This window comes from Otolemur garnettii, unplaced genomic scaffold (assembly GCF_000181295.1).
Source record: "Otolemur garnettii isolate 467f Iridium unplaced genomic scaffold, OtoGar3 scaffold00007, whole genome shotgun sequence".
Lineage (NCBI taxonomy): Eukaryota > Metazoa > Chordata > Mammalia > Primates > Galagidae > Otolemur > Otolemur garnettii.
In genome coordinates, this window is record NW_003852402.1 from 35,898,356 (window position 1) to 35,910,326 (window position 11,971).

Below are 11,971 nucleotides of genomic sequence, written 5' to 3' on the forward strand. Positions count from 1 at the left end.
CTGTGGTCCCAGCTACTTGGGAGGCTGAGGCAGGAGACTCGCTTGAGCCCAGGAGTTGGAGGTTGCTATGAGCTGTGATGCCATGGCACTCTACCCTGGGGGATAGCTTGAGGCTCCGTTTCAAAAGACAAAAAACAAAAAAAAAAACAAACAAACAAACAAAAAAATACTTCTAGTTCTCAGGCCTTCAGGCTCACACTAGAATGTACACATCTGGCTTTCCTCAGTCTCCAGCCTGCAGACAGCATATCATGGGACTTTTCAATCTCCATAACTGCATTTACCAATTTGTCTTTCTTTATTTCTCTCCCTCCCTCCCTTCTCTCTCTTCCTCCCTTCCGCTCTCCCTTCCTGCCCCACTTTCTTTGCAACTGAGTCTTATTTTGTTGCCCAAGCTAGAATGCTGTGGCATCACCCTTGCTCACAGCAACCTCAAACTTCTAGGTTTAAGCGATCTTCCTGTCTCAGCCTCCTGAGAAGCTGGGACTATAGGCATCTGCCACAATGCTTGGCTACTTTTTGGTTTTTTATTTTTTTACTACTTTTAGTAGACAGAGGGTCTTACTCTTGTTCAAGCTGGTCTCAAACTCTTGCATTCAAGTGAACTGCCCATTTAGACCTCCTGGTGTGTTAAGATTACAGGCATGAGCCACCACACCTGGTTGTGTTTACCAATTATAATAAATCTCATTACATGTGCGTGTACCCTGCTTAATGCACAGGTGTATTACAACATCCATTTTTTCTGCTTTCCATTCCTACTTCTAGTTCTATAATAGAATCAATGTATTGGTATTTCACTTGTCCTTTGGTTAAAAGTGCAGGCTGGGAAGATAATCTCAAGGTATATGTATGTAAATGTATAGTGCATATATTACTTTAACAATGACACACCTTTTTTTTTTTTTTTTCCAGTTTTTGTCCGGGGCTGGGTTTGAACCTGCTACCTCCAGTATATGGGGCCGGCGCCCTACTCCTTTGAGCCACAGGCTACAGCTACATTAAAACATTATTTAAAAGTTCAGTACAACTATCTTAGTATTTTTAGGCATGTCTGTAGAATGGCAAAGTCCATGTAGCTGATGGAAAATTCTGTTCATTTGGCAAACACAATGACAGCAGCTCTCTAACAGAGCTTCTCATCGTACAAGACAGGTCCCCGCTGCTCCAACACCTGCTCTTGCTAAAACAATTTATACAAAGACACATATGGAATACCTCCAACAGTCTTTAGGCTAATATTGAGGATGATGTTCTTTAACTTTATACCTAGGAAAACCTCACTCACTATGCAAGGCTGATGATAAAGGAACCTTAGACAACTTGCTCACATTTCTTTATACAAGGAAAGAAAAATGTGAAAAAATCATAGCAAAATCTTCTTCAAGGCAGATGCACGACAGTATACAAATCTAAATTTATATAGAAAACTAGTAGGTTGTAAGCTAGTTTTTTAAAAGCCTGCTTTACATTAGTTTGATAGTCAGCTCTCTGACGAGAATTTCTGTCAGCTTTGCTTTCATTTCACTTTATATCCAAAGCATAAACTCTTTCTCTTTACTACTCCTTTCATATGGATATATCAATTTTCTATTTTATATCTAATCACTTTCTTGGCTTCTTTTATTTACCATGAACACAGAGAGAACTTTTGTATATGAAATAAATCCAATGTGAACTTCAAAAACCACTTTATATTACTTACAAAAAATAATGAGGTGAAAATTAAAGAAAATAAAAGCAAAACATATTAAAGATGCATTTCTAACTCTTTTTAGGTAATAAGATGATGCCCATGGCAAAAATAAAATTAGTGCTAACATTCTAGAAAACATACAGCTGACTGGAGATCACAGACAGCTGTCAATATGAGGTGGCTGTGAAAAAAAGCCAAGTACATCTAGAAATTTCTGTACATATTCCATATTAATTGGCAAGAATTTTTTTAGACATAGTTCCAGCTAAACAGTGAGAAGTAATATGCTATTGTAACAAAAGCTTACAATATAACAGATGAATCTACAAGGCTAGCAGTAAAGTCTACTCATCTACAGCAAAGACAGCAAAGAACAATACCTACAGCTGCCTCCCCAGAAAAATTATTCAAGCTGAAATAGTCTTTATGTTCTCACTGGACTACTGAACAAGCTGACAACCTATTGATAGTTAAGAAACTGAATACTTAAGTAAGCATTTGCTATGAATTATTGCTAGATAGTTCTACTTCTTAAAAACCAAACATATAAAACTTTGGAGAAAATAACATCTAAGGCCATTATTATATTGGTATAGACTTAAAAGTATAATTTTTAAAATCTTCACATATCATCCAAATGCATAATTCTTACTTATGTAAAACTAAACCTAAAAGTCTCCTATAGCTCAATCGGCTAAGGCGCCAGCCACGTACAACTAAGGTGGAGGGTTCGAATCCCCAGCCTGGACCCGCCAAACAACAATGACAGCTGCAACCAAAAAATGGCCAGGCGTTGTGGGCGCCTGTAGTCCCAGCTACTTGGGAGGCGGAGGCAGGAGACTCGCTTGAGCCCAGGAGTTGGAGGTTGCTGTGAGCTGTAATGCCACTGCACTCTACCCAGGGGGATAGCTTGAGGCTCTGTCTCAAAAAAAAAAAAAAAAAGTCTCAATACATACAGATCAAGTTCAGTTTAAATAACATGCATGTTTCAGAAAGCTGTAGTCAAGTCACAAAACGGTATCATGAAAGCCATAAAAGACAGGTCAGGTGTGGTGGCTCATGCCTGTAAGCCTAGTATTTTGAGAGAATGAGGCCGAAAGGTCAGTTGAGGACAAGAGTTCAAGACAAGCCTGAGAACACTGTGACTTTATCTCTATGAAAGGTGGAAAAATTAGCCAAGCATGGTGGCATGTACCTGCAGTCTCAGCTACTTGGGAAATTGAGACAGGAGGATCACTTGGCTTAGGAGTTTGAGGTTGTAGGGAGCTATGATGACACCACTGCACTCTAGCCCAGGCAAGGCCCTGTCTCAACAACAACAACAACAACAACAACAACAACAACAAAAAGCCATGAGACAGATCATCCAATTAAATTTCTCATGTTTCACTTACTCATAGATGACCCACAGGGTTAAGTGATTAATTCAAGGCAATTGTACTGCAGAGACACAAGGAAACTCTAGTCAGACAGAGTTTCTTCCATGTCATAGTTTTGCACTCCCTTGGACATTTAGAAATCAACTATCTCTGTGCTTCCAATGTAAGGTGTACATAATTCTAACATAGCACCTATTACACTATATTACAACATTTTCTTATAGGTAACAAAAGCTAATGTAGTGTACATTTCTTTAAATTGCTTCATTGTTATATCCCCAGTAACAATCAAAGTGTGCAGTGTGAGGGTATTCAGTTTGCTGAGTGTCTGCTAAATCTCAGCATATTGATCTTGAATAATAAATGTTCACTGATAGTCTCAATGCATGATGCAGTTGTTACTAAATTAGAACCTATGTTTTCATAATCTTAAAGTCTTCCATTTTAATTTCAAGTATTACATTAAAAGGAGTTGCGAAACAGTTTCATGTTCCAATCTCCAGATTCCTGATTAAATATTAATGATTTAAAGAAAAGCTAAAAGAGAGTTCATTGAAAAGAATTAATTTGAAATGCAATCAGTCACAATTGTTCTTTAAAGCTTTCTTTTCTACAAAGAATTATTCTGAAATATAATTGATTTCATAATTTGTTTTAAAACATTTTCTGAAACTTTATGTTAAAATTCTTAGAAAAAAATTCTAGTCATGAACATGTAATACAGTGGGCACCATAACAGGTAAAGTGAATTAGGTTTTTTTGAGAAACTGGAAGTCCTTATGTAAAAAGTTGGATAACTAAAACAGAAACAAACTCAGGAAGACATAAATATTCCTTTATATTTGTCAAAATAAAGCATATATATTCTTCTAATAAATATATATGCAGCATTTGCTATAGAACACTTCCTATTTGGGATGCTTAACCAAGCACATGGATGAGGTGATCTGCAGCTTATGGGAGCAAATTCAGTTGTTCATAACAAATATAAATTTTTATAGTAATGTTTTATAAACTACAGGTTACAGCCAGTGGAGTGGCAGACTTAGCTTTTACTGGCTTTAAAGAGCCAATGGAGCCAGTAAAATTCAGTATTTACTGACATGAGGTGGGTATCTTAGAAGTGGCCAACCTACATGTATTTACACCATAAAAATTAGAAAATGCTGTACATTAGGGCTTTCATTCAGACATTTACCATCACATCACTGGCCATAACCCTTTAATAAATCATGAAAGCAATTCAATGGGCTGTGACCAATATTTTACAAAATTTAAGAAAAAAGAACAGAATAAATCTGCTAACAGACATTGTGTGTTGTAAGATTTGGTATGACTTAAATACTTACTGAAGAACATATATCATCTAAAAAAGACAAATAATTTCTTTTTTTGTAAAATTTAAATACCAGCTTTATTTATTTCTATGTATACTGGTAGTGATGCAAAATATATTTCTTAATGTGGATCTGAGACAAAATTGCCAAACCACTATTATAATCAAAAAAACAAACATAATTTTCTTCCATAAACATGTTTTATAATGTTTGAGGTTATCATATGCTTTACAGTTAAAGATCATATGTTTGGGATCAGAAATAAAACCTTTGAAGTTAAGAGGTAAATATCTGGAAGCTTTTTGTTCCTTTTCAAGAAATATCAAAGACAGGAATTATAATTTATGATCACAAAAGAATCTGAATTTATGTAGAGTTATGGTTAAATAAGACCTCTGACTTCAGGGTACTGTGCTTTCATCACTGACAGTCCCAGCAGTTGCTGGAATGCAAACCTTCTCTACCCTGTGTCTTATCTTTGCTAAGAAGGGGAAAGTCAGCTTAGTACCCTGAACTCTCAAATTACTTATGTCAGTTATTTCTCCTCAATATGTCTTATAAAATATCTTTTCTAATTATTCTAGTTTTAATCACTGCTGAGTTACTTTTTTAATTTATGATTTATTTCATATGTTATTCCTTTATTTAATGCTTGCTACTTTTGGTGAGTGTTAGACATTAAAGAAAAATATTAAGGATAAACTTTTTGCCTTAAAAGGAACTCAGAGTCTACTGAGAGATAAATGCTAAACTCACTACGATTAAATAATGAGGTGGATAGCAAAGCACAGGAATGTATTCACACACAGAGATCCTCCCTTCTACTTTTAAAGAGTTCATGTTCTCCTGTTACTCCTTGTAAACTCCAAAAGCAGAACAAAAAGAGAGGAGATAAGGAAGAAAGAAGGTGGGAAAGGAGGAGAGAGGAAGGAGAAGAAAGAAAACCACGTCAAACATTCAGCTTTTCCGACTCCCATGTAGCTAGAAGTTCCTTGTGAACCATGCTTACGCAAGGAAACATGAAGCAAATGTAAGAAATCTGGGGACAGATTTTTGTTTTCTTCTTTGACAAAAGAAGAGAAAAGCTCAGGATGAAACCTCTAGCTCATCCCCACTTTTTAGCTTCTACAATCACTTTGTAACCCCCCCAAAGACACCTAAACATGAAGCTAGTGCCCCAGTGTACCTGAACCAGTGAAGCTACCGTCTAACTGCTACCTCCCAATTTTTGGTTATGTGAGGCAATTAAGTGACTTCATTGCTTATGCCACTGTTAGATGAAGTTTCTATTATTTCCATCCAAAAGTATTTAAAATTGACACAGATGTGGTTAACCACTATCTTCTTTCTTTCCAAGATGTGACCTTTTAGGAGTCCTATCCCACAGAAAAGGCTTATCCTGAACTTTCCCAGGATGTTCTCAGGACATCCTGAACTTGCTTTTCTGTTTAAAGATAGACGGTGAGTAACTCCATATGATCTGAAATACACAGCGATACCATAATCCAGAGAATAAAAACAGTACCAGTGACTTTATTCAACTGTGAACAGGGTCCAAAACTGAAAAGAGGGAGGCAGAGAATGGGAAACTCTCTTAATCCACTATTAATAAAGACAGACTTACTAACCTAAACTGCCTTAATCTCTACCAACTTTCTACACTCATACTTCCCAAGCTTTTCACATTAAAGGAGCCTGGTTCTTGCTGACAGGTGAAGGCTAGAATCAGTCTGCACCGCCATTCCTGGCCCTCTACTGGGCATCCAGGGAGCAGCACCGTGTACCCCTGAAGTCCAGCTTTCCCTACTCATCCCATTTTACACACCCAGAGGCTGCCTACGCTTCTGTCTCAGATTCTCATTTAGATTCCGGTCGTCTCATAATAAGACTAGAGATCATTCCAGACTGCTAACAGATTAGGTTGTAGCCCTGATGTTTTAAAATTTAAAACAATTTTCCAAGAAGCCAATACCTATCTGTCCATTCCAGTTTTTGATTGATTTCTTAAGAGTGCAACTCTAGGGCCAGACCAACTAGGCTAAAAAATCCTAAATCCCTCAATTATTAACTATGTGATTTTATGGAGGTTACATAACTTCTCCATGATTCACTTTTCTTAAATGAAAATGGACATGGTAATTATCTTAGGGGTGTTATAAGATATAATGAAAACAGAAAAAAGACTATTACCTCACAGGGCTGTTATGAGGAATAGAGGAGTTAATAAAGGCAAAGTACTTATACTGTACTTCAGACACAGTATTAACAGATGCTCATTTAAAAGATTAGTATTTATTAATCAATATAAGTCAGAAATTCCTACTACATGTCCTCAGTTTTTCAATAAAGCTCTTTGATAAGAGATGCCAACTCCCATCTGTCTGCTTGCCCCTTGAATACCAATTTCAGCTGCTGGCTGTCCCCTTTGGGGTAAAGAGAAGTCCAGAGGAAGGCAGATGGTATTTGTAGAGTTCTTGTTTGGAGACCCCGGTAGGCAAGATAGCTTTGCTATGCTCAAGAATTGACTATCAACTTTGAAAGCAAGGCTATGGGTTATTCCTTAGCCAATAGAAGAGGTGAAAAAAAATGGGGGACAGGCAAGCAGCTTTCTTTTAATGAAGGGAACTGGAAGTTGCACACATTATTTTCACTCACATTCTACTGACTTGAATTTTCTCACATGAGAAATAAGTACTCTAGGCAGGTGGCTGGGTAATGTTGGTCTGGCAAACAAAAAACAGTTAAATATTTAAAAGAGGAGAACAATGCATACTATGACATTCTGCTACACATAATGCTGCAACATTCCCACTCTTCTAGTCACCCCCTCCTTGCACTGCGCCCTCCATGCATTAACATCACACACGCTGGCACACACACGTCACGGCAGAGCATGCTCGTTGCCTACCCAGTATCCAGTTTCCCATTTCTGTCACTCACAGAGTCTTGCTTTCTTCTGAAGCTGTAATGTGCCCATGCGGAAGACTGTATTCTTCAGCCTTCTAACAGACTTATAAGAAGAGGAAGTTAATCAGGTAGAGTTAACAGGGATCTCCTGTGAAAGGAAGCTGTATGGGAGCAGCTCTTCCATCTTCCTTAGTCTTCCATCTAAACTGTAACAGCTAGAAGAGCAGCAGTCAGTGGGAACCTAAGAAAAAGGCCAAAAAACTGCACAGACCTTGTGCCTCCCAAGCTTGAACCCTATGAACCAATGAACTACCACCTTACAGATTTTCTGGTAAATATGAGAAAAACAAATCTTATGGGATTATGCCACAACAGGCTCATTTCCATGTATTTAAAGGTCTGTATTTATGAAACTTTCCCCAAATCGGATTACTCATACATAAAGCAATTTCAAAGTAAATTTGTTCAAACTTTGCCCCCCAAACAAGGTCCTTCCCTTAGTGTTAAACTGTACTATCACCTACTCATTTGCTCAAAACAGAAACCTGATAATGGTTCTTGATAGCTCCTTCTTTATCTCCTAGAACCCTAACTGACATGTGGTACTAAAGGCTTCTTTAATCCTAATTTATTCTATTTCCATTACCACTTCCCTAATTTTAGTTATTTTGTGGTTTCAAATTATAAAAGCATGTTCCTGAGAGAACCCCTGTGTTTGCCTAAGTTTTATCACTTGTATTCGACTCTCTGCAGGGCCATAAAACCCAGTCTCAAGTTTGCCACAGTACACAAAGACATAAATACTCTCAGGAGCTTCAGTGTTTCCCTCATCTGTGTGGACCCCAACATGCACGCATGTCTTGATCCAGTAAGTATTAATTATCTATCCAGTATTTCAATGTTTTTAATAAGAAAAAATTAATTGTATTCAGTATTTTTAGCTGAATACAGAAGAGTTAGCCAGGATACCTAGCCCCCTGTATCTTGTGATTTTGGTGTTTTTTCTTTTAAGTTTTGAGCTCATGTTTGATAGATTTTAATCTGCAGAAACTACAAGGGCCTGAATTTGGTAAGTATTTCCCTATAAATATCTGAACTTGCTTGTGCATGGAATAGACTGCAGATTGCTTTGTCTTGTTCAAGGGTATGGCTGAGTATGGACTTTGAAGTTCCGCTCCCCCACTAATCGGGACGCCTACTGTTAGTCTTCAGGTTTCAGTGTGACCAGCATTTGCCTCAGGACAACACTATCTGCTGGTTTATGGCTCCCAGTTCCTTGCTTTGGTATCAACTCTTACTCCTCCTTCTGCTCTTCCCCTCATTTTAACTTTTTGGTTTTGATTTTTCTTGATCTATAGGGATTTCCCTTATGTTTTATAGACTCAGCAATACTTAAAAAAAAGTTCTAAATTTAGCCAGGATCTAGCTGAATTGTAGCAGGAGAAACACTCAGGAAAATTTCATCTCCTACACTGTTGGAAATGGAAGACAAATTAAGTTGTTTTGAAAACAGAGACCATGCTTTATTCCTCAGTATCCTCTAACATCTATATTACATGCCCAGAAAAGACCAACAGGCTTGCTTAACAAAACTGAAACTGATAGCATCGATTTATGAGATAGAAAACATTGTCAGATATTTACTAAAAGACAGCAACTGTGGACTGTCGCAGTGATAGGATTAATTCACTGCTATTTAATTCACTCCTATTTACTTGACAAAGAAATTAGTCATAACTTTCTTTAAAACTCTAACAGCTGAAATGCATTAAGAACAGTCTATACTAGCGTAGGTATCATACACCCTCGACAACTTTCCACTAATAATACGTGAAGACTTTCTGGTACTAGGTTAGGAGGAGGGGAAGAAAAAGCAGACCAAGAACAAACCGGTCAGGACAAGGTTTGCCCCCAGTAAGGATGCCTATTAAAGTTGGGGAGAAGCATCGAAACCACCTGACATGACGCTCTAGGGTCTCTGCTCTTTCTCTATTCTTCCCACACTCCTAAGCTTATGAAATGATCACATAAACTTCTAATAGAATTACCTTTTATCCTACAGGCTGGACCCATTTTTAACAGAATACATTTTAAGTTAATAATAGCCAGATACAGATAACTGTTAGGCTGAATAAACTCACACAGATGACAAAATCCAGAGACAGAAAAAAAAAAAAAATGATGTCTTTGTCTTGAATTCAGTTTTAAGAGGAAAAAATAAAATCTCTAGGAGACAAGTCTCTCTTGCCTTACAGGTAATAATTGTGTCTCACATTCATTCTCAAAGCAAAAAACCTGCCATAATTAATTTAGAGTTGCTGAAATTCATCTATTTCTTAGACTGTAAAAGGCTCAAATGTCTGGGATAACTGATTCCTGAACAAAATCATTTTTATTTAGGAAGGAAGTTTAGTTAGCAAGGAAGAAGAGATCTGTGCGTCTGAATTAGTAACTAGTACTGTTTTCTGTAGCCTATTTCTAACTTTATGAGAATAACAACCAAGTTATACTAAGATTTACAACTTCAGTAAAAAAATTAACAAAAATACTTCAACTTAATTATGATAATCAATTATGAGGTCAAAATACTGAAATATTAGTCAGGCTTGGGAAAAAGTACATTCTATAAAACACTGCAATAAAACTGGTATTTCTTATTCTCCCAGAGGCTGCTGGCTCATAATGAAAAATGTTTAAAAGCAGTTTTGAAACATATGACATTAATTTAGTTATTAATAGCTGATAGAGCTTTGACATTCATGACAGACCACCTCTATGGTCTACCATATTTGGTTAGGTAAACACATGCCTATAAACATATTCATATTCATATAAAACACATATTGTTTACACAGTTAATTTACCATAAAATGTTACAATGTCACAATTTCTAAGATTCTATGTTGTACTATTAATAACTGAAATTAATTAACTTAATTAATTTAAGTCCTGTTGCCTCCTGCTCATTCCTTGCTTTCATGATAAGCAAAACTGTCTACACATACAACACAGTAGTATTAATAACTCAAATTTACATCCCAAAGGTCATCACTGCCCCATTCAAACTTAAAAACAGTTGTGCAAATAAAGTGAGGGTGACAGGCAGGTATTTTAAGACATGAAGACTTTAAAAAAAAAAAAAAGATATGGAAGGAGGGACACACGACATATTTGACCATTCAGAGTTCTAACTCCATGGAACCTAGCGCTTAACATATGACAGGTGATACGTGAACTTTGTGCATGCAAACCCTTGCCTTGTTAAGTCAGCTATTTAATACAATAATCAAACTGTATAGTGGTGCATTTATATTTTAGTAAGAAATACTAGGACTCTAGAGCACACACTGTATCTGTAAGACTACATCTGTATTCCATCTATCAAAATAGGTACTGCCAGAGAACCTAGACAAACCGTTTGCTGTCACCTGCCTTACCTAACCGCTTCCACACACCCAGAACTGCTCATCAGTAATTACCCTGGACATGCTTTGTTTGTTCTAAATTTTTCCCCTGAATTTGTCTAGCCCAGTGGTGCTCAATCTTCCTAATGCCGTGACCCTTTAGTACAGTTCCTCATGTTGTGGTGACCTCCAACCATAAAATTATTTTTGTTGCTGTGTCCCTCCCTTCATATCTTTTTTTTTTAAGACTCTATATCTTAAAACATCTGCTCCTCACCCGCACTTATTTGCACAACTGAAGTAGCAATGAAAATAATTTTATGGTTGGGGGTCACCACAACACGAAGAACTGTATTAAAGGGTCGCGGCATTAGGAAGGTTGAGAACCACTGGTCTAGCCTCTAAGGCACAACTTCCTTCTCTATTTATGGCCCAGTTTCCTGCCCTCTGGGTTCTAACTTCCTCCGGTTTTCACTCTAAGCTCTACGCATTAAGGGCTTTGTTTTGAGCTAGTTACTCCAGCTCTCTGTATTTTGGACTTTGATATACAACCCTGGGCTCTTTTAAGTTCAACTTTTGGTTTGAATCTGCAGACTGGCACTTGTCTAAGAGGGCAGCTAAGTCTGTGCATGGGAAAAGATGAAATAACTATATTTAATCTTGAACAAATTTCTACAAATCATCCCCTAGAATTCTGCTTGCCTTCCAACATAACCTGGCTGGCTTCGAATGATGCTGTTCATCAGCAAGAAATATGGAGTTCCTTAAGAATATTTATATTAAAGTCTTACACCTACAGAGGGTCAGAGGCCGGTCCCCATCATCTATATACTAAAAGTGTCAAATTTGATTCAGCTGGCAGCTAGAGTTAAAAAGCACTGATATAGAAATTACAAGGGGATGGTTCATATCTTATCTTTTTTACTACAACAAAGACAAGGTGAGAAAAATGGAGATGGAGTGTGAGAAAGAGAAATGGGAGTCAGTTACCTTATCCATCTGGTTTCTGAGAAGAAAATGTGGCAGTCCAGGGCTAGGCAAACTGTAACATAAACCAAGTTTGCTTTTATTATTCCTATCACTTATTTTTCTACATATTTCTCTTATCTTTTGGCTTTCCAACTCTTTTCTTGGTCTCCAAAGTATTTGAGGGCACTCATGATGCATATACCCACCCATTTCATCATGCCACTTAGTTAGGGTGACCAGATTTTAACATTTGTAAAGCGGGACAACATGGCGGGGGGG

The 11,971-nt window shown here is 37.2% G+C and overlaps 1 protein-coding gene across 4 annotated transcripts in view; it reads right to left on the reverse strand.

The window, feature by feature from the left end:
- The window catches only part of METTL25 (methyltransferase like 25), a 128,734-nt gene that overhangs the window by 94,407 nt on the left and 22,356 nt on the right, over positions 1-11,971 (reverse strand). The gene's annotated exons all lie outside the window — the stretch shown is intronic.